The sequence below is a fragment of the Lolium perenne genome, chromosome 3 (genome assembly GCF_019359855.2).
Source record: "Lolium perenne isolate Kyuss_39 chromosome 3, Kyuss_2.0, whole genome shotgun sequence".
NCBI lineage: Eukaryota > Viridiplantae > Streptophyta > Magnoliopsida > Poales > Poaceae > Lolium > Lolium perenne.
Window position 1 is genome coordinate 186,655,838 of NC_067246.2, and position 22,665 is coordinate 186,678,502.

The window sequence follows — 22,665 nt, forward strand, 5'->3', positions numbered from 1 at the left end:
GCAGTATTTAGGAACAAGGCCTAGGGATCATACTTTCACTAGTGGACACTCTCAACATTGATCACATAACAGAATAAATAAATAGATGCTAGACTCTACACTCTCTTGTTGGATGATGAACACCACTAACTGTGTAGGATTACACGAACCCTAATGCCGGAGTTAACAAGCTCCACAATATTCGATGTTCATATTTAAATAACCTTAGAGTGCACGACAGATCAACACAACTAAACCAAGTACTAACATAGCATGCACACTGTCACCTTCACGCTACGAAAGGAGGAATAGATCACATCAATACTATCATAGCAATAGTTAACTTCATAATCTACAAGAGATCACAATCATAACCTACGCCAAGTACTACACGATGCACACACTGTCACCATTACACCGTGCAGGAGGAATAGAGTACTTTAATAACATCACTAGAGTAGCACACAGATAAATTGTGATACAAAACACATTGCAATCATAAAGAGATATAAATAAGCACTTCACTATGCCATTCATAACAGTGAATAAGTATTCTGTGAAATATAGCCTAAGAGACCCACACGGTGCACACACTGTCACCTTTACACACGTGGGACAAGGAGTCTCCGGAGATCACATAAGTAAAATCCACTTGACTAGCATAATGACATCTAGATTACAAGCATCATCATATGAATCTCAATCATGTAAGGCAGCTCATGAGATTATTGTATTGAAGTACATAGGAGAGAGATTAACCACATAGCTACCGGTACAGCCCCGAGCCTCGATGGATAACTACTCCCTCCTCATGGGAGACAGCAGCGGTGATGAAGATGGCGGTGGTGTCGATGGAGGAGCCTTCCGAGGGCACTTCCCCGTCCCGGCGGCGTGCCGGAACAGAGACTCCTGTCCCCCAGATCTTGGCTTCGCGATGGCGGCGGCTCTGGATGGTTTCTCGTACCGTAGCTTTTTCGTATCGAAGATTTAGGTCAGGGACCTTTATATAGGCGAAGAGGCGGAGTCGGAAGGTCAACGAGGCGACGACACAACAGGGGGGCACGGGCCCCCCCTTGGCCGCGCCAGGGTGTCATCTGGTGGCCCTGTGGCCCCTCTCTGGCGACTCTCGGGTGTTCTGGAAGCTTCGTGCAATCCTAAGATGCTGGGCGTTGATTTCGTCCGATTCCGAGAATATTTCCTTACTAGGATTTCTGAAACCAAAAACAGCAGAAAACAACAACTGGCACTTCGGCATCTCGTCAATAGGTTAGTTCCGGAAAATGCATAAATATGACATAAAGTATGCATAAAACATGTAGATATCATCAATAATGTCGCATGGAACATAAGAAATTATCGATACGTCGGAGACGTATCACTCCTCCTTCTGGCTCTCTTCATCTTCTGGAAAAATAGGATTTTTCATATAATTTCCGTCAATTGTTGATCTTCCGAAATATTGCATTCTGACGACGCTTTTTCCAGCAGAATCCTGACTCCGGTGCGCGATCCTCCAATAATCATGAAACATGAAAAATAGATGAAATAACATAAGTATCACCTCTAAATATGAAATATATCAATGAATAATAGTACATTATGATATAAAATAGTGATGCAAAATGGATGTATCACTGCTACTGCTATAAAACTGTTACTACTGATAAACTCTTGCGAGCAAGTCTGTTTCCAGGTGCAGCTGAATTGACAACTCCGCTGTTAAGGCTTACAAATATTCTTTGGCTCCCCTTGTGTCGAATCAATAAATTGGGTTTTACTTCCCTCGAAGACTGTTGTGATCCCCTATACTTGTGGGTCATCAAGACTATTTTCTGGCGCCATTGCCGGGGAGCATCGCTTTATTTGCAAGTTCACTTGGATTGATATTGTTCGCTACAAATTCTCCATCATGGGTAAACCTCGCGATACTAAGGTCGCCATATTACCATCCACTACAAGAAAAGGTACAACTCTGAGTACCTCTGCTGCTCTTGATTCACCATCTGTGATAAGTCAACTTGTTTCACCACCACAAGCTTCACATGCTGGTGCTTCTGCTGAATCTGAAAATTCTCATAATTTTGATGATGCTTCGCTGTGCTTGATGATAGTGGTTCGTTAGGATCTTTTCTAGATGCTACAATTGCTAGGTCTAGACAAATTGAAAATACTGAAACTCCTAATGAAAATACTGTTACACCTGTTAATTCACCTGAGTCTGTTGAATACTCTAGTGATGATCTTGATGAAGATTATGTGGAACTTGATGATGATTTAATTGATAAATGCAATGCTACTACTGATGCAAGTAAAATTAAAAAGCTTCTTGCACAACATACTGTTAGATATAAACTGTCTCCTGATCCTAAATTTGCCACATCTCCTATAAACATTAAGGATAAGGATTATGATTTTTCTCTTGATTTATCTCATATATCTATTGTTGAGAAAACACCTTTTTGTGGTACTGAAAAAGAAAGTGTTGTAGAACACATGAATGAACTTTCAACTTTGAGTAGCTTGTTTTCTGATGATATCAAGAAGCATACTTATTTTGTTGCTAAATTTTTTCCTTTCTCATTAAAGGACGATGCTAAAACTTGGTATAATAGTTTGCCTCCTGATTCTATTGATAGCCCAAGTGGTTTGCTTGATGTTTTCTTTCGGAAATACATTCCTGCTTGTGCTCAACATATTGCTTTGCAGAAAATTTATAGTTTTGACCAGGAAGATGGAGAGAAATTTCCTGAAGCTTGGGCAAGATTTTGCTCTCTTATCAGAGCTCGACCTGGACATGATTTGGAAAATCATGATTTACTTGTTATATTTTATAGTGGACTAACCACTGAGTCTAGGGCATACCTGGATAGTTGTGCTGGTTGTGTTTTCAGGAAAAGAACTCCGGACGAAGCTGAAGAATTATTGGCTAGAATAGGCCGAAATCATGATGATTGGACTACACCTAAACCAACCCCAACACCAATATTGAAGAAGAGGGGTTTGATTAAATTAAATGATGAAGATATGAGGGAATCCAAGAAATCTCTTAAGGAGAAAGGTATTAAATCTGAAGATGTGAAGAGTTTACCTCCCATAGAAGATTTATGTAAGATAACTCCCCCTTCATCCATGATTGAGGTACACTCTCTTCAACGCTTTACTAGGGAAGATATTCCTTATTCAAAACCTCCTGCTCAATGCTTAGATGAGTTTGATAATTATATTGTTAAGCAAGATAATTTTAATATGAGAGTAGAGAATCATTTAATGGAAAATTCTCAAGCTATTAGTAAATTGCATGATATTGTGGAGAGAACCTCCAATGATGTTAAGATGCTTGTCAAACATTTTCATATGATTCAAACTCAAATTGATCAACTCACTAAAGTGCAAAATGACTTGTTAAAAAATAGTTCTAAAGAAAAACATGCTTATGAAGTAACAACTAGAGGCGGTGTTTCTACTCAGGATCCTCTATATCCTGAAGGGCATCCCAAAAGAGTTGAACAAGATTCTCAACGAATTGAACCTAGTGCCCCTTCTAAGAAAAAGAAGAAGAAACATAAAACTGTTGTAGAATCCTCTGAGCCTGTTAATGATCTAAATAGTATTTCTATTTCTGATGCTGAAACTGAAAGTGGTAATGAACATGATAAAGATAATGATAAGAATGATGCTTCTGATAAAGAAGAAGTTGAAGATGAACCTGAAAAGCATGCTAAAAATAAAAAGTATACTAAAGAAGATTTTATTGCTAAGAAACATGGTAATGAAAGAGAACCTTGGGTTCAAAAGCAAATGCCTTTTCCTGCTAAGAAACTAAAATCAAAGGAAGAAGAACATTATAATAAATTTTGTGATTGGATGAAACCTTTGTTCTTGCAAATCCCTTTGACTGATGCTATTAAATTGCCTCCTTATTCAAAGTATATGAAAGATGTTGTCTCTAACAAAAGGAAAATTCCTAATGAGGAGATTTCCACTATGCTTGCTAATTACTCTTTCAATGGCAAAGTTCCAAATAAGATGGGCGACCCAGGTATGCCGACTATTCCTTGTTCTATCAAGAATAATTATGTTAGAACTGCTCTATGTGATTTGGGAGCAGGTGTTAGTGTTATACCTTTTTCTCTTTATAAGAGAATTTATTTAGATAAGTTGATACCAACTGATATATCTTTGCAAATGGCTGATAAATCTACTGCTATTCCTGTTGGTATATGTGAGGATGTTCCTGTTCAAGTTACTAATAATTGCTTAATATTAACTGATTTTGTTGTGTTGGAAATGCCTGAAGATGATAATATATCTATTATTCTTGGGAGACCTTTTCTTAACACTGCAGGGGCTGTTATTGATTGCAATAAAGGAAAAGTTACTTTCAATGTTGATGACAAGGAACATACTGTTTATTTTCCCAAGAGGATTGATAAAGTATGTGGAGTTAATACAATTTCTAATGTGAGAACTATCAAAGTGGGAGTTATTGATTGTCCTATATATGAGACTAAAGAAGGATATCAAAATATTATGATTGGATCCATATCAATACAATACAAGGTAACATGATTGATTTGAGGTTTAATTCTTCTTATGTTATGTAAAATTTATTTGGTGGCAAGACTTGATCAACCTTGTTAACAAATACATTTTATATGCATAGAGGAGCTAAACAACATTTCTTTCTTCCTCCACTTGTTCCACTTGCTGTAGCACTAATTGTTTTGAAAAGTTCTTTAATTGTTTAGAGGTTGGAAAATCTTTTTCTGCACAGTAATAATAATTTTGACACCCAGAAATGTGCATTTTTCAAAGTTTTCAAAAATTTACAAAAATTATATCGTTGGTCTTATTTTTCGAAGAGCTACCTGGGAGCACCTGGGGCTGACCAGTGGGGCACCCCAGGGCTGGCCCCCATGTGCCGGCGCGGCCAAGGAGGGGGGCGCGCCACCCTGTGGTGTGGGCCCCTCCTTGCCCCACTTATTCATCTCTTCCTCCCATCTCACTCTATCTCCCGAAAAAACTCGTACCAACTTTCTCTCACTCGCGTTTTTGCTCAAGAGCTCAGGATTCTTCGATCTCTTTGCTCAGCCCAGATTTCCGTCTGAAATTTGGCACATTTGCTCTCCGGTATGTGACTCCTTCGATTATCCAAATAGAATTTTGTTTGGTTGAGTATATCTTGAATATTTTGCTACTGTAGGTAACATGTTTAGTGAGCTTGCATGCTTGTTCTAAGTTGTAAAAATTAGTTTTGATGCATGTTTAGTACTCTACCAAGTTCCTATAGTAGTTTCCCTCAATTATATGTCTCCAAATCAACTTTTATAATGATTGTTGAAAATTTTCAGAAAAGGAGTATGGATAACTATAACTTTGGAGAAGTGTTCGAAAGAGAGACGACAAGCACGGGGAGGCCCTCAAGGGTAGCCACTCGATTTAGACGATCCTATAATGAGGATGTCATCGCACCGAGCTTCGAAGTTGAAGAGGATAATGGAGTCCCTAATGCTTCATCTTTTCCATGTTATAACTTTTTGCGCAATGCAGGGCTGCTCGATGATTTCTTGGTCCTCATCAATAATGTGGGCTTATCCACCTATATGGAAGATGAGAGGGATCAATACTACATGCTAACTAAAATCTTTGTTGAAAGCTTTCAGTTCAACAACAAGCACTACCAACCATCAGTTACATTCAGGATTTATGATAGGCCTATCACTATGAAGTTGAAAGATTTTTGTGCTGCATTGGATATTGCCACTGTAGGTACAGCGAAGAAGATCGAGAATAATCCCAAGGCTTTGCTGGAGCTCTATCGAGAAGTTACCAATGATGATAGCCGCACCATCCAGCGCGGCAAGATAAGAAACATTCAACTCCCTGCCATTAGATATTTCGCTTACTATCTTGCTACTAGCATTCTTGGTAGGGAGAACACTAGCAATATTTCTAGTTATCATCTTGCTTTCCTAGTTGCTGCACTTACTGGAAAGACACCTTATAATCTTGGTGCTCTTGTTGCTCGTCGTTTGTCTAACAAGGGGCCTATTTTTGGAAAAATTGTTAACTCACGTATTTTGGCATATCTAGATCTTCCTCTTGACTCTACTGATGTGAAATTAACTCCTATAAGGCTTGAAATTGCTGCTATGAAGAGTCACTAATTTGTTACAACTGACTCTAGTTTAGATAATATTGTCTATAAGATGTTGTTTATTGACGGGGACGAGAAGGAAATCCCTTTGCCGCAGACAGATTTGTTCGATATTTACAGGAGACCGTGGTCGCGCTCTAAGGAGGAGGTGGATGAGCAGCTGAGGATACATGGCTTCCACCAGCAGCATGACTCCGAGGATGCCGAGCCCTCCTACGGGTACACCGTCACGTATCCTGGTGCGTCTTCCAGCACATACCCAGAACATGATCCATCTTCATCATACTACGGAGGTGCCACTTCATGGGCACCATGGGGTTGATCTCCACTTAGGCCAAAAGCCTAAGCTTGGGGGGAGGTATACCGGCATCACTCATTCATTGCATATTACAATTGCTGGATACTTTTAGATACTTGTTTAGCTTCTTAAAGTGGTTTTCTAATAAGAGGGAGATGATATTTGGGGAAGTGCTGATTGAAAACAGATTCTGGACTGATGCCAAAAAAAATTCTCAAAAACAGCCAGAACGTTATTTTGCGAAGCCAATTTTTTGTTCCCCAGGTTATTATCTAACTTTCATTAGTTTAACACTTTTCGAGCTGAGCAGCGGAAGAAACTCTTAAAAATCGATTACTATACTGCTATCAAGTTTGACGAATTTCTGCTGCTTTATGTTTATGTGACTCTTTTAGTCTTCATTTTCTTGTTTTTTCTTTGTTTCTTTCCTAAAACACAAAAAGACCAAAAATATTTCTGTTGTTTCTCTTTACCATTTGTTTATTTTGGTTTCTTGCTCTTGTTTTGCTTTATTTGCTATCGTTTGTTTGCTATAAGAAAATCTAAAAAGATTTTGCTTTGTTTGCTTGTTTCCTTTTGTTCTTGTTTCCAATTCGAAAACACCAAAAATATCTGTTGTTCTTCTTTGGTTTTGTAAAGTTCATTATGGAGTTCAGCGGTCTTCGGTGGCTGGATCTTGGTTTTCATTCCATATTATTCGAGCTACACAAGTGAAAGGCAATAATGACGATCTACGACAACTCGACTGTGGTGAGAGGCTGGTATGAACTCTATTTGTTTTCATTTTTGTACATATAATAATCCATGTGAGCATGCTTAGTTGGTTCATGTGAGGTATATGTCATTTAAGGAAGTCTAGTAGTTCATGATCTCTCATGTTTAGCTCAAATTTATTAATATGAGTAGCATGTCATAGATATTTACTTGCATTATTTTATTCATAAATAGGTATGACATTGTGGTATCCTCCTCTGAATAATTCACTCGAATTGACCTGGCACATGCTCACGCATGCATATGACTGAACAAAAGTCAATTAAGCCTCGACGATTTACTTTGCCTCAGAGTTCTTGTATCACTTTTATGCCTCCGTTAATTTATTTTGCCGCAAGCATGATTATGACAGTTACTGCTCTCTTGATTGTCGCTTCCCAGTCTATTGCTAGCCTTCACTTGTACTGAGCGGGAACGCTGCTCGTGCTTCCAAATCCCTGAAAACCAAGTTATTCCAGAGTGTCCACCATAAATACCTATGCATGGCATTTCAAACCATTCCAAGTAAATTCTCATGCGCTACCTTCAAACCTTCAACATGCTTCTCAATTTGTGTTTATGTTTTATAGCTCATGAGGAAGTATGTGGTGTTTATCTTTTAACCTTGTCATTTACTCCTGACAGACTTTCATAATGGACTAGTGGCACATCCGCTTATCCAATAATTTTGCAAAAAGAGCTGGCAACGGGGTTCCTAGCCCCAATTAATTAACTTTCATCAATAATTCTCTTCACATGTTTTGCCCTGACTTATCAGTAAGCAACTTAATTTGCAAACAGACACTCCTCCATGGTATGAGAATGTTGGAAGGCACCCGAGGATTCGGTTAGCCATGGCTTGTGTAAGCAAATGTTGGGGGGAGTGTCATCCATAATAAAACTAAAGTACGTGTGTAAACAAAAGAGAAGAGGGATGATTTACCTTGCTGGTAGAAATAACGTCCTTCATGGGAGCCGCTCTTGAAAGTCTGGTTGACGAGGTAGTTGGAGTGCCCACTACCATTCGTTGACAACAACAAACACCTCTCAAAATAATTTTACTCCTGTTTTAAAAATGAAAAGCTCTAGCGCATGTTAGTCCCTGCTTCCCTCTGCGAAGGGTCAATCTTTTACTTTTACATTGAGTCACCATCCTTTCTTTGAGCACTTTCTTGAGAGCACAACTGTCATTCTTAGTATAATATGCTTGTCCCAAAATGTGATTAACTGTGGTATAACTTTGATGCTTTTATCTTTGATAATCTCTACTTCCAGTCTTTCCATGAACTTCAAAGGTGCCCGAGCATTTATGTTTTGCTGTACAAATACGGGCAAGCGAGATACCACTTTATCATATCCTTTTATGAACATTGCAATCCTGCTGATAGACATGATTCATGATGCTTATTATTAATTTGTTGGTACCTTTTCCATGATTGACATAGCTATTAGATGAATTTATTTGCATGTATCTTATTATGAATTGCTTAAGCACTTGCCCATATCATGAGAATATTTACATCATATGAACAAATGTGTTCGTGAAAGTTCTTTTATCGCACTTAGTTGTTAACTGAATTGCTTGAGGACAAGCAATAAGCTAAGCTTGGGGGAGTTGATACGTCCAAAATGTATCTACTTTCCCGAACACTTTTGCTATTATTTTGCCTCTAATTTGTGTATTTTGGATACAACTAACACGGACTAACGCTGTTTTCAGCAGAATTGCCCTGGTGTCTCGTTTTTGTGCAGAAACTCAACTTTCAGGAAAATCCCCGGGATTAATTCCAATGGGCCTATTTTTACATAATATTGACGGAGCCAGAAGACCAGAAGGAGGGGGGCCACGAGGCAGCCACCCCACCAGGCGGCGCGGTGGGCCCCTGGGCCGCGCCGCCCTATGGTGGCGGCGCCTCGGGCAGCCCCAGGTGCCTCCCTTCCGACTACTTAAAGGCTTCGACCTAAAAACGCACGGGGGGTAGACGAAATCGCCAGAAGCCATCCAGAACACCGCCGCCATCGCAAAACTCCGTCTCGGGACCAGAAACTCCGTTCAGGCACTCCGCCGGGACGGGGAATTGGAGGAGATCATCACCATCATCACCACCGACGCCTCTTCATCGACCAGCCATGTTTCCCCCATCCATGTGTGAGTAATTCCCCCGTTGTAGGCTGAAGGGGATGGTAGGGATTGGATGAGATTGGTCATGTAATAGCATAAGATTGTTAGGGCATAGTGCCTAGTGTCCGTAATTGGTACTTTTATGATATTGTTGCAACTTGTTATGCTTAATGCTTGTCACTAGGGCCCGAGTGCCATGATCTCAGATCTGAACATGTTATCATTTCATGATGATATTCATTGCTTTATGATCTTACCTGCAAATTGTATACACATATTGTTGTCCGGAACCCGAGGCCCCAAACTGACAGAAATTGGGACAACCGGAGGGGAAGGCGGTGATGTGAGGATCACATGTGTTCACGGAGTGTTAATGCTTTGCTCCGGTGCTCTATTAAAAGGAGTAATTTCCAGTAGATTCCCTAGAGGCCCGGCTGCCACCGGCTGGTAGGACAAAAGATGTTGTGCAAGTTTCTCATTGCGAGCACGTACGACTATATACGGAACACATGCCTATGGATTGTTTAGTACTTGGATACTATTTTATTATTATCTGCAAATGCCCTACTTTGATTGTTACATGAGTTTCTCTCATCCATGCAACGCCCGTTCATCCATCCCTGTGCCTACAATATTTTAATCATGTTGTTTACTATAATCACTACTGCTGTCTGATACGCGTACAGCACGCGTCCGTTGGGAACCCCAAGAGGAAGGTGTGATGCGTACAGCGGCAAGTTTTCCCTCAGTAAGAAACCAAGGTTTATCGAACCAGTAGGAGCCAAGAAGCACGTTGAAGGTTGATGGCGGCGAGATGTAGTGCGGCGCAACACCAGGGATTCCGGCGCCAACGTGGAACCTGCACAACACAACCAAAGTACTTTGCCCCAACGAAACAATGAGGTTGTCAATCTCACCGGCTTGATGTAACAAAGGATTAGATGTATAGTGTGGATGATGATTGTTTGCAGAAAACAGTAGAACAAGTATTGCAGTAGATTGTATTCGATTAAAAGAATGGACCGGGGTCCACAGTTCACTAGAGGTGTCTCTCCCATAAGATAAATAGCATGTTGGGTGAACAAATTACAGTTGGGCAATTGACAAATAGAGAGGGCATGACAATGCACATACATGATATGATGAATATTGTGAGATTTAATTGGGCATTATGACAAAGTACATAGACCGCTATCCAGCATGCATCTATGCCTAAAAAGTCCACCTTCAGGTTATCATCCGAACCCCTTCCAGTATTAAGTTGAAAACAACAGACAATTGCATTAAGTATGGTGCGTAATGTAATCAATAACTACATCCTCGGACATAGCATCAATGTTTTATCCCTAGTGGCAACAGCACATCCACAACCTTAGAACTTTCTGTCATCGTCCTGCATTTAATGGAGGCATGAACCCACTATTGAGCATAAATACTCCCTCTTGGAGTTAAGAGTAAAAACTTGGCTAGAGCCTCTACTAATAACGGAGAGCATGCAAGATCATAAACAACACATAGGTAATAGATTGATAATCAACATAGCATAGTATTCTCTATCCATCGGATCCCAACAAACACAACATATAGCATTACAGATAGATGATCTTGATCATGTTAGGCAGCTCACAAGATCCGACAATGAAGCACAATTAGGAGAAGACGACCATCTAGCTACTGCTATGGACCCATAGTCCAGGGGTGAACTACTCACTCATCACTATGGAGGCGACCATGGCAGTGAAGAGTCCTCCGGGAGATGATTCCCCTCTCCGGCAGGGTGCCGGAGGCGATCTCCTGAATCCCCCGAGATGGGATTGGCAGCGGCGGCGTCTCTGGAAGGTTTTCCGTATCGTGGCTCTCGGTACTAGGGGTTTCGCGACGAAGGCTTTAAGTAGGCGGAGGAGATAGGTCAGGGGGCCACACGAGGGCCCCACACGCTAGGTCGGCGCGGCCAAGGGCTGGGCCGCGCCGCCCTAGTGTGTCGCCAGCTCGTGGCCCCACTTCGTATCATCTTCGGTCTTCTGGAAGCTTCGTGTGAAAATAGGCCCCTGAGCGTTGATTTCGTCCAATTCCGAGAATATTTCCTTACTAGGATTTCTGAAACCAAAAACAGCAGAAAACAGCAACTGGCTCTTCGGCATCTCGTTAATAGGTTAGTGCCGGAAAATGCATAAATATGACATAAAGTATGCATAAAACATGTAGATATCATCAATAATGTGGCATGGAACATAAGAAATTATCGATACGTCGGAGACGTATCAGCATCCCCAAGCTTAGTTTCTGCTCGTCCCGAGCAGGTAAACGATAACAAAGATAATTTCTGGAGTGACATGCCATCATAACCTTTATCATACTATTGTAAGCATATGTAATGAATGCAGCGATCAAAACAATGGTAATGCAATGAGTAAACAAATGAATCATATAGCAAAGACTTTTCATGAATAGTACTTTCAAGACAAGCATCAATAATTCTTGCATAAGAGTTAACTCATAAAGCAATAATTCAAAGTAAAGGTATTGAAGCAACACAAAGGAAGATTAAGTTTCAGCGGTTGCTTTCAACTTGTAACATGTATATCTCATGGATATTGTCAATGTAAAGTAATATAACAAGTGCAATATGCAAGTATGTAGGAATCAATGCACAGTTCACACAAGTGTTTGCTTCTTGAGATGGAGAGAAATAGGTGAACTGACTCAACAATAAAAGTAAAAGAAAGGCCCTTCGCAGAGGGAAGCATCGATTGCTATATTTGTGCTAGAGCTTTGGTTTTGAGAATATAAAGAGAGCATAAAAGTAAAATTTTGAGAGGTGTTTGTTGTTGTCAACGAATGGTAGTGGGCACTCTAACCCCCTTGCCAGACAAACCTTCAAAGAGCGGCTCCCATTTTATTTTATTTTTGTGTGGCACTCCTTCCAACCTTTCTTTCACAAACCATGGCTAACCGAATCCTCGGGTGCCTGCCAACAATCTCATACCATGAAGGAGTGCCTTTTTATTTTAGTTTTATTATGATGACACTCCTCCCCACCTTTGCTTTCTCAAGCCATGGCTAACCGAATCCTTTGGGTGCCGTCCAACAATCACATACTGACATAGGCATCCCAAATGGGCCTGCCGAAGATAGTACCCGGGGTTTACTGAAGGCCCATTACCCGAAGAATAAGAAGATTCGGAAGCCCAAGATATTATTAAGGAAAGCTAGAGTTGTAATAGAAAGTCTTATTTGTAATCTTACGGGATGAGTTAGAAACCTTCCCGGACTTTGTAACTTGTACAGCACGAATCCCTCGGCTCCGCCTCCTATATAAGGGGGAGTCGAGGGACGCAGAGATCATCGAATCATTGTTTACAAACCCTAGTTTTCATAATCGTCGAGTACTTTTTGGCTGAAACCTTCGAGATCTACTTGCCCTCTACTTCCAACTAAACCCTAGCCTACAATCCATAGGCATTGACAAGTTGATACCTTGTCAATTGGCGCCGACCGTGGGGACTAGAGGCGTAAGGATCTGATCTCGATGGCACGTTCAAGATCTTCGACATCATCAACCGCAAGCAACGCAATGGATCGAGGTAAACAGATCGCTGCTGGTTCTGTCGATTTTGTTCCTCACCCACCCTCCCATTTGGATGCATATGCGTATCTGGCGGAGCCTATGGAGATGACGTTCGGAAGGTTTCACTTTCGCGTCGAGAAAGAAGGATCGTATCGTGTCGAAATTCCGATTTCGTCGGGATCATCGGCGGTCGATTCCGATTTTTCAAGCTATACATCGTCAACCGAATCAGGAGAAGAAGAAACCTCGTCGTCACGCTACATCAGCATCAGGGCAAGAGAGAAACTCGCCAAGATCTTCAGCGACATGTCGTTTGAGTCACCTGCGGACTCATATATAAGCGATGGCTCAAGCAGTGTCGACAGTTACGACTTCATCGACAAATCTACTATAGTGGGCAAGGTCTTCACCAATCTCAACGATGGTGTCACCAAACCCAACATAGATCTGAATACAAAATATCATCAGATTTATGTCATTGGAGAGTCAAGCAATGACCAAGAGGAAACATCCGAGGCTTTCGACGATCTGGGAAATCCATACATCGATCCCTCCGATCTGCGACGAGGTTTGGGCAATAAATACGTCGGGCCACAGCCGCGACACAGAGTTCGACTCCCGCAAGCAGCATGGGATAGAGCCGCAAGAGCTATGGACGGCTCAGAACCAATGGCCACCACAGCCACGCCAGAGGAATTACAAGCATATCAATATAGGCTCGCACGAGCTGCAAGAGAATTGGAAAAACAGGCAGCTGAGTTAAATAGAAGAAAGGAGGCAGCTTCTGCATCCAGCAGGAGAAGGGCAGAGTTGAGTCGACAATCTAGAACTTCGGGTGATAGCCACAGGGAAGCTCGGAACAGAGCAAGATCAAGGTTACAACACATACCCGAAGCAGAAAGAGAGCACCTGGTCCAAAACCTCGACATGTCCTTTATGTCGATAGATACAAGAGGAAACATCATCCCTAAGACACCAGAGGCTGGGTATATGGCGACACATGCTTTTATCCTCGCATCTAAACCACCTCCAGGAGATCCAAGGGAAACACTTTACAACATGGCGATAGCAGGAGTTGGTGCCATGGGGACGGCGTTTGTATCAACACCTCCCGAAGGAACAACAAGGCAAAATAGTCCACGACCTGCGGCAGCAGCAGCAGCTCCTGAAGGACCAAGTGGAGCAAGAGATACGGCAGCACAAGCAAGGGTCGACAGAGCGCGACAAAGCAGAAGAGAACATCGACAGTCCCCAGAGTTAAACGACGAGGATTTGTGCGGTTTGCCGTGCTTCACGAGGAGAGTGCGAAAAACTCGAGTACTTTCGGGATTCAAGTTGCCTGATAATTTCAAAAAATTCGACGGCCTTCAAGATCCAGAAGATTGGCTAGTTGATTATCTCGAGACGGTGAAACTCACAGGAGGAACCAGAGCAACAGCTATGCAAAGCATCCAGGTGCATTTGAGTGGAGCCGCACGGTCTTGGATAAAGAAACTCCCTCCAGGATCTATCGACAGTTGGGAAAGCTTCGAGGACGTGTTCGTCAAGAACTTCAGGTCCACGTGCAAAAAAACCTGCGTCGTTAGAGGAGTTGAGAGCATGTCGACAAAAGCCAGACGAGCCAATGAGAAAATATATCCAAAGGTGGAACATCATCAAAAACTCGGCAGAAAATATATCTGACGAAAGAGCGATAGATGCGTTTGTCGCAGGAATCAGGCGTGGAGATTTTGTCGAGGACTTGGGAAGGACCAACCCAAAGACAGTATCCGCATTAATGGAAATAGCAAACAGATGGGCAGATGGAGAAGATGCTGTCCACAACAAACGGCACAGGTCGCCAGAGGAGGACCGTGGTCGAAATTATCAACCGAGGCGACGATTTCCTCGGCAGTACCCGAACTATGATGCTCCAGGACAGATTTCGGCAGGTTTTCGGGCAAACACAGGAGGAAACAACAGAGATGATTATCAAAGAAGCAATGAGCAGCGAGGCGATAATAGAGACGATTCTCGAAACAACAGGCAAAATAGCAGGCCTAGGTTCCCGAGGCCTTTCGTGTCTCCTGAAGAGATGATGAATGGGCCGTGTCAGATGCACTTTTTCCTCGACAGCAATGAAAAAAGACAGTCAGGACATCTGCAGAAAGATTGTCGCAATTTCCAGGCAATGTTAAGGTGGGCAGAACACGCTAACGCTCGGGCAGCACAGAGAAATCCTCGAGAACCCAGGAGCGAGATTCACTTGCCACCTCCTCCCGTGATTACAGAAGATAATCGACATCAGCTCAGAATAGCGGCAGCACCTCCACCACCACCTTACGTTGATCCTAACTCTAATGGAGCAGTGTCGATGATTCAGAAGGGAAGGCCATCCAATAGAGCTCAGAAAGTAATCTCACGACAGGTGTTCATGGCAGAAAAAATGCCTCCACCAACGGTCGAGTATCTTAATTGGTCAGGGCAAGATATTGGCTTCACCATAGCAGATCATCCGCAGCAAGTTCCTCGACCAGGGCAGTCAGCACTTATCTTACCAGCAGTTATTGCGGGATTTGATATCTCTCGAGTGTTCATAGATGGCGGCAGCAGCTTAAACCTTATGTATGCAGATACATTGAGGAAAATGAACATATCCCTAGCAAACTTGAAGCCAACAGACACGAGGTTCCATGGTATCACACCGGAAAAACCAAGTTATCCATTGGGGAAGATCAATCTCGACGTTCAGTTTGGAACCCAAGAAAATTATAGAATCGAGAAGCTGGAGTTTGAAGTTGTGGATTTTCCGTCGCAGTACCACGCTCTATTGGGACGACCAGCATATGCTAGATTTATGGCGGTACCACACTATACATACCTGTTGTGGAGGATGCCTAGACCGAAGGGACCAATCACAGTCAAAGGAAGCTTCGCCTTAGCCGATAAGTGCGATAAGGATTTTCATCGGATATCAGAAACTTTCGGGATGCAAGCTGAGTATTTGGCGTCAAGGATTATGACTGACTACGACGTGCTGCCAGACGTTGGAAGGCCAAATAAAGAATCAACTTTCAATACCGAGAAAAATTCTAAGGAGGTGCAGATTCACCCGACAGACCCGAAAAAGACGACGTCCATCGCAAACGACATGGACCTCGCATAGGAAAGCGCGCTCGTCAAGTGCCTCCGTGAGAACTGGAAAATCTTCGCATGGTGTTCAGCTGACATGTCAGGAGTACCCAGGGAACTTGCCGAGCACCACCTAAACTTGGATCCACTAGCGAGACCAATCAAACAACCCTTGCGGCGTTTTTCGGAACCAAACCGCAAGGCCATGCTGTCAGAAATCGATCGACTACGAGAAGCTGGTTTTATCAAGGAGTTGCACACAGAAGCCGCATGGGTAGCAAATCCTGTGTTGGTGCCGAAGAAAAACACTAAGGTCCTTCGCATGTGCGTCGACTTTACGTGTCTCAATAAACATTGTCCAAAGGATCACTTTCCCCTCCCGAGGATCGATCAAATTATCGACTCCACGGCTGGATGTGAACGTCTTTCCTTCCTGGACGCATATTCTGGTTACAACCAGATCAGATTGAAAGAAGAAGATGAAGTAAAGACAGCGTTCATCACACCTTATGGCGTGTTTTGCTACAGAACAATGCCCTTTGGTCTGAAAAACGCGGGAGCAACATATCAGAGGATGATGCAGAAGTGTTTGGCGACACAGATTGGAAAAAACGTGCAAGTATACATCGACGATGTCGTCATAACGTCAAAAAAGGGGGCAACGCTGATCGAGGATCTCAAGGAAACCTTTGACAACCTCGACAAATTCTGCCTCAAGCTGAACCCGACGAAGTGTTCTTTTGGCGTTCCAGCAGGAGAACTTCTGGGGTTTCTAGTTTCAGCAAGAGGGATTGAAGCAAATCCCGACAAAATACAGGCTATCGTAACAATGAGGAAGCCAACAAAGTTGAAAGAAATACAGCAGCTAACTGGGCGAGTCACAGCTTTGAGCAGATTCGTCGCCAAGCTGGGAGAAAAAGCGTTACCATTTTACGCTCTGATAAAGCAAGGAGAGAAATTCCAGTGGAACGAAGAGGCCGACAGAGCTTTCGAGGATTTGAAGCGCACAATCTCGACACCACCAATCTTGGTGGCGCCGAAGGAAAAGGAACCTCTCCTACTGTATATTGCAGCCACGCCCCAAGTGGTTAGCACGGTGCTAGTCGTTGAAAGAGAAGAAGAAGGAAAACTCCATGGAGTGCAGAGGCCAGTATATTTCATCAGTGAAGTTTTATCGCCTTCCAAACAGCGGTACCCGCAGTACCAGAAACTAGCATATGGAGTAATTGCAACGGCAAGGAAGTTGCGCCACTATTTTTCGGCACACCCGATAATAGTAGTCAACGAAGCACCTCTTTCAAATATACTGAACAATCCAGAAGCTACAGGGCGTGTCTCCCTTTGGGGAATAGAACTTTCCCCTCGGGACATCACGTATGAAAAAAGAAAGGCAATCAAGTCGCAAGTTCTGCCAGATTTCATTGCAGAGTGGATGGAGCTACAAAACACGGGACCCCCAGATTTGTCGAGAACTTGGACCATGAACTTCGATGGGTCCAAGAGAGCAGAAGGAGCTGGCGCAGGAGTAGTACTTATATCACCTGAAGGCGATAAATTGAAATACGTCCTTCGGATGACGTTCCCTAACGCATCCAACAATGAAGCAGAATATGAAGCCCTCATACACGGGATGAAGATGGCGAAAGCTTGCGGTGCAACTCGACTAAAAATCTTTGGCGACTCACAATTGGTGGCTCAGCAAGTTATGAACCAATGTGACGCAGTCAATGATAGCATGATGGCATACAAGGAGGTGTACAATGAGCTTGAGAAGCTGTTTGATGGGTGTGAGGTAAATCACATCAGTAGATTGAGCAATGATGAAGCCGACGTTCTCGCAAACATCGGATCGCAGTGCCTCCCAATCCCGCCAGGAGTATTTTGGGAAGAAATAGCGGAGAGATCCACGAAGCCGAAAAAGGTGCAGAAAAAAGCAAAGGAAGGAAAAACTTCGGCGCCCCTCAAAGAAACTACGGAGGATGAAGAGGACCAAGCACTTGTGATGATGGTAGAAGTTCCTTGGATGCAAGCGTATATATCATATATCCTCAGGAAAGAAATACCCGACGATCCAGTTGAGGCCAGGCGAATTATTCGACGATCCAAAGCTTTCACAGTGATCAAGGGGGAGTTATACAAGCGAAGTATTTCAGGCGTTATGCAAAGGTGTGTCACACCCGAGGAAGGAAGAATAATTCTGAAGGATGTACACGAAGGAATATGTGGCCACCACGCAAGTAGTCGAGCTATTGCAGCCAAAGTTTTTCGGGCAGGATTCTATTGGTTGACAACAATCGAGGATGCCAAGGAAATAGTAAGAACTTGCGACGCGTGTCAAAGATTTGCCGCAAAACCTCACTCTCCAGCGGCGGAATTAACACCAATACCATTGTCGTGGCCCTTTGCCCAATGGGGACTTGATATGGTGGGCAAGTTGCACAAAGCTTCGCCAGGAGGGTATGAGTACTTGCTGGTCGCTGTCGACAAATTCACCAAGTGGGTAGAAGCGAAGCCAATAAATTCACCAGATGCAGCATCGGCAATAAAGTTTGTGAAAGGCCTGGTTTTTCGGTTCGGAGTGCCTCATAGCATTGTCACAGATAATGGTTCAAACTTCACATCCAATGAATTCAAGGAATACTGTGCAGAAGTAGGCATTAAATTGCACTTTGCGTCAGTTGGGCACCCGCAAACTAACGGACAAGTCGAGAAAGCCAATGGAATCATCTGCAACGGCCTCAAAAAGCGCCTGCTAGGACCGCTTGAAAAAGCTCGACATACTTGGCCAGAGGAATTGCCAAGTGTTTTGTGGAGCATCCGAACAACACCAAATACGGCGACACAAGAAACTCTGTTTTTTCTCGTCCACGGAGCTGAAGCAGTACTACCAATTGAAATAGAGCATGATTCTCCAAGAGTAACAGAGTATGACGAAGAAACATCACAAAAAGCTCGGGAGGATGATATGGACGCACTCGACGAAGCTCGAGATGAAGTACTGATGCGTGTAGTTGACACGTCCGTTGGGAACCCCAAGAGGAAGGTGTGATGCGCACAGCGGCAAGTTTCCCTCAGTAAGAAACCAAGGTTTAATCGAACCAGTAGGAGTCAAGAAGCACGTTGAAGGTTGATGGCGGCGGGATGTAGTGCGGCGCAACACCAGAGATTCCGGCGCCAACGTGGAACCTGCACAACACAACCAAAGTACTTTGCCCCAACGAAACAGTGAGGTTGTCAATCTCACTGGCTTGCTGTAACAAAGGATTAACCGTATTGTGTGGAAGATGATTGTTTGCAGAAAACAGTAGAACAGTATTGCAGTAGATTGTATGCGATGTAAAGAATAGGACCGGGGTCCACAGTTCACTAGAGGTGTCTCTCCCATAAGATAAACAGCATGTTGGGTGAACAAATTACAGTTGGGCAATTGACAAATAAAGAGGGCATGACCATGCACATACATATTATGATGAGTATAGTGAGATTTAATTGGGCATTACGACAAAGTACATAGACCGCTATCCAGCATGCATCTATGCCTAAAAAGTCCACCTTCAGGTTATCATCCGAACCCCCTCCAGTATTAAGTTGCTAACAACAGACAATTGCATTAAGTATTGTGCGTAATGTAATCAGTAACTACATCCTCGAACATAGCACCAATGTTTTATCCCTAGTGGCAACAGCACATCCATAATCTTAGAGGTTTCTGTCACTCCCCCAGATTCACGGAGACATGAACCCACTATCGAGCATAAATACTCCCTCTTGGAGTTACAAGCATCTACTTGGCCAGAGCATCTACTAGTAACGGAGAGCATGCAAGATCATAAACAACACATAGACATGAATTGATAATCAACATAACATAGTATTCTCTATTCATCGGATCCCAACAAACGCATCATATAGAATTACAGATAGATGATCTTGATCATGTTAGGCAGCTCACAAGACCCGACAATTAAGCACAATGAGGAGAAGACAACCATCTAGCTACTGCTATGGACCCATAGTCCAGGGGTGAACTACTCACTCATCACTCCGGAGGCGACCATGGCGGTGAAGAGTCCTCGGGGAGATGAATCCCCTCTCCGGCAGGGTGCCGGAGGAGATCTCCAGAATCCCCCGAGATGGGATTGGCGGCGGCGGCGTCTCAGTAAGGTTTTCCGTATCGTGGCTCTCGGTACTGGGGGTTTCGCGACGGAGGCTATTTGTAGGCGGAAGGGCAGGTAAAGAGGCGGCACGAGGGGCCCACACCATAGGTCGGCGCGGCCAGGGCTTGGGCCGCGCCGCCCTGTGGTTTGGCCACCTCGTGGCCCCACTTCGTCTCCTCTTCGGTCTTCTGGAAGCTTCGTGGCAAAATAGGACCCTGGGCGTTGATTTCGTCCAATTCCGAGAATATTTCGTTACTAGGATTTCTGAAACCAAAAACAGCAGAAAACAGCAACTGGCTCTTCGGCATCTTGTTAATAGGTTAGTTCCAGAAAATGCACGAATATGACATAAAGTGTGCATAAAACATGTAGATATCATCAATAATGTGGCATGGAACATAAGAAATTATCGATACGTCGGAGACGTATCAGCATCCCCAAGCTTAGTTCTGCTCGTCCCGAGCAGGTAAAACGATAACAAAGATAATTTCTGGAGTGACATGCCATCATAACCTTGATCATACTATTTGTAAAGCATATGTAGTGAATGCAGCGATCAAAACAATGTATATGACATGAGTAAACAAGTGAATCATAAAGCAAAGACTTTTCATGAATAGTACTTCAAGACAAGCATCAATAAGTCTTGCATAAGAGTTAACTCATAAAGCAATAAATCAAAGTAAAGGTATTGAAGCAACACAAAGGAAGATTAAGTTTCAGCGGTTGCTTTCAACTTATAACATGTATATCTCGTGGATAATTGTCAACATAGAGTAATATAATAAGTGCAATATGCAAGTATGTAGGAATCAATGCACAGTTCACACAAGTGTTTGCTTCTTGAGGTGGAGAGAAATAGGTGAACTAACTCAACATAAAAGTAAAAAAGAATGGTCCTTCAAAGAGGAAAGCATCGATTGCTATTTTTGTGCTAGAGCTTTTATTTTGAAAACATGAAACAATTTTGTCAACGGTAGTAATAAAGCATATGAGTTATGTAAATTATATCTTACAAGTTGCAAGCCTCATGCATAGTATACTAATAGTGCCCGCACCTTGTCCTAATTAGCTTGGACTACCGGATCATCGCAATACACATGTTTTAACCAAGTGTCACAATGGGGTACCTCCATGCCGCCTGTACAAAGGTCTAAGGAGAAAGCTCGCATTTTGGATTTCTCGCTTTTGATTATTCTCAACTTAGACATCCATACCGGGACAACATGGACAACAGATAATGGACTCCTCTTTAATGCATAAGCATGTGGCAACAATTATTATTCTCATATGAGATTGAGGATATATGTCCAAACTGAAACTTCCACCATGAATCATGGCTTTAGTTAGTGGCCCAATGTTCTTCTCTAACAATATGTATGCTCCAACCATTAAGGTGGTAGATCTCTCTCACTTCAGACAAGACGGACATGCATAGCAACTCACATGATATTCAACAAAGAATAGTTGATGGCGTCCCCAGAAACATGGTTATCGCACAACAAGCAACTTAATAAGAGATAAAGTGCATAAGTACATATTCAATACCACAATAGTTTTTAAGCTATTTGTCCCATGAGCTATATATTGCAAAGGCGAATGATGGAATTTAAAGGTAGCACTCAAGCAATTTACTTTGGAATGGCGGAGAAATACCATGTAGTAGGTAGGTATGGTGGACACAAATGGCATAGTGGTTGGCTCAAGGATTTTGGATGCATGAGAAGTATTCCCTCTCGATACAAGGTTTAGGCTAGCAAGGTTATTTGAAACAAACACAAGGATGAACCGGTGCAGCAAAACTCACAAAAAAGACATATTGTAAACATTATAAGACTCTACACCGTCTTCCTTGTTGTTCAAACTCAATACTAGAAATTATCTAGACTTTAGAGAGACCAAATATGCAAACCAAATTAGCAAGCTCTAGGTGTTTCTTCATTAATGGGTGCAAAGTATATGATGCAAGAGCTTAAACATGAGCACAACAATTGCCAAGTATCAAATTATTCAAGACATTTTAGAATTACTACATGTAGCATTTTCCAATTCCAACCATATAACAATTTAACGAAGAAGAAACTTCGCCATGAATACTATGAGTAAAGCCTAAGGACATACTTGTCCATATGCAACAGCGGAGCGTGTCTCTCTCCCATACAGTGAATGCTAGGATCCATTTTATTCAAACAAAACAAAAACAAAAACAAACCGACGCTCCAAGAAAAGCACATAAGATGTGATGGAATAAAAATATAGTTTCAGGGGAGGAACCTGATAATGTTGTCGATGAAGAAGGGGATGCCTTGGGCATCCCCAAGCTTAGACGCTTGAGTCTTCTTAGAATATGCAGGGGTGAACCACCGGGGCATCCCCAAGCTTAGAGCTTTCACTCTCCTTGATCATGTTGTATCATCTCCCTCTCTTGATCCTTGAAAACTTCCTCCACACCAAACTCGAAACAACTCATTCGAGGGTTAGTGGACAATAAAAATTAACATGTTCAGAGGTGACACAATC